This window comes from Aplysia californica, unplaced genomic scaffold, assembly GCF_000002075.1.
Source record: "Aplysia californica isolate F4 #8 unplaced genomic scaffold, AplCal3.0 scaffold00068, whole genome shotgun sequence".
In the NCBI taxonomy this organism is placed as follows: Eukaryota; Metazoa; Mollusca; class Gastropoda; order Aplysiida; family Aplysiidae; genus Aplysia; species Aplysia californica.
Window position 1 is genome coordinate 933,835 of NW_004797338.1, and position 1,816 is coordinate 935,650.

Genomic DNA, 1,816 nt, shown 5'->3' on the forward strand with positions numbered 1-1,816 from the left:
AGAGAGAGAGAGAGAGAGAGAGAGAGAGAGAGAGAGAGAGAGAGAGAGAGAAACACGAACGAGAGCAAGAGTGCAAGTTAATTTTACATCATGTGAAACTGGGAGGAGCACGGAAAATCACTGACAAGTTTGTAAGTAGCTAAGTAAACACCGCTGCAGCTGGCATTGTTTTGCAAAATATTGGCCATCTACAAACAACAGTGGGTGCAGCCCGGGATGTCCCAAAGCGATGTTTACGTGAAGCTACCGAAAGGGCAAAGCGGTGCAGGTAAAAACTTTTGCTCCAGACTACTGTATAAAGGGAAATACAGTTCGCACTTAAAACTTTCTGATTTTCTAAGCAAACAGACGGAAAGGGAAGAAGAAGAACAGAACCCACATTTCTAAAGAAAACTCTCAAGTTTTAAAAGAAAAAAAACCGCAAGTGCTTGAAAAACGCTGACTTGCACAGCGCCAATACATAAAGTCAAGGACTATACGCTCAAGTAAAGGTAGTTCACATTATTATTCAAATACTTCACAAGGAATAAGCTTATATTTACCGGCGACAGAAACAACCCTAACCTAAATAATATACTCACAGTTCCTCGGAAGTTCTCGGTACAGGAGACAGCCTTGTCGCCCAGACTGATGACACAGCAGGACACGGTTTACACGAATCAAAACACCTTTGACATCTTTTTGTTTCTTTGCACAAGTTCACCTTTAACATTTTCTTGTTTCTTTGCACACGGTTGAACAGAGGAATGAATGTTTTCACAACTGCTTTTTTTATCAGAGGGAATAGCTTGCCTGGGGGACAGACCTCCGCATAAGTCCTGAGAAAATGTGGGTCACTTTTTGACGTCTTTGACGAGGACAGACAGAGATATCTCAACACAGTGTATGCAATTTGATGTCTGAACAGGATTTTTTTTTAAACCCAGAAAACCCCCCCAGATCAAATCAATGTATTTGAAAAGTGAAGATTAAGCAAAACCACAAATGGACTTGACGACCGACAACGGAAAATGATTGTCCGGATTCGGACTCACTGGCTAGCTTGCGAGTTTGTGTTATCAGAGAAATGAAATTCCAAATCTCCCTCTTCCCCTCTTTATGGAACTCGGCGTTGAAAGCACGTGCCCCGGCGTTCGGGACTTGTGCCAGGCAATTTATAATTGGCCGGGTAGTGGGGTAGACGGGTTGCCGGCCCGCACACACGCTCTGCGCTCACGGGGAAGTGGGGGTAGGGTGGGGTGAGGGGGAGAGTGGAGGTGTGGGGGCTTGGGAAGGTCGGGTGGGGAGTCAGAGAGCGCCTGTCGAGACGGAGGCGGTGGTGCAGTGGTCGCGGTAACGCTGCTGGTGGTAGGGGTGGTGATGGTGGTGGTGAATGTTATGAGGTCGAATGGGAGTGGCGCAAGAACAAGAACAAAAACAAGAACAAGACCAAGAATCATCATCTTCAATAATAACAGCAACAACAACAACAACAAAAACAAAACAACAGCAATAACAACAACAAAAACAACAACAACTACTACAACAACGACAACGGCAACTACACTATAACCTCCACCGCCACCAACAAAAATAACAACTAGACAATTCAATTCTTGATGTGATGAAGCATAAAGGTGTTGGTTGAGGAGGAGGAGCCGGGATAAGAGGATGAGAAGGAAGAGGAGGAGGAGGAGGAGGAGGAGGAGGAGGAGGAGGAGGGGTGGGATGATAATAAGGAGGATAGGATAAAATAATGTAACCGTTAAGGATGTTGTGCTGCTCTTGACGCCAAGTGTCAACAGAGGATGTTACGATACAATCATCAAGCTTCTTT

At 45.1% G+C, this 1,816-nt stretch overlaps 1 protein-coding gene across 2 annotated transcripts in view; it reads right to left on the reverse strand.

The window, feature by feature from the left end:
- Positions 1 to 1,147, reverse strand: part of LOC101862711 — an 88,716-nt gene extending 87,569 nt beyond the window's left edge. For both annotated transcript variants that reach the window (XM_005093725.3, XM_005093724.3), the window contains exon 1: positions 582 to 1,147. The gene's annotated coding sequence lies outside the window, so the exon portion shown is untranslated. The remainder of the gene's footprint in view (positions 1 to 581) is intronic.
- Positions 1,148 to 1,816: the final 669 nt, after the last annotated feature.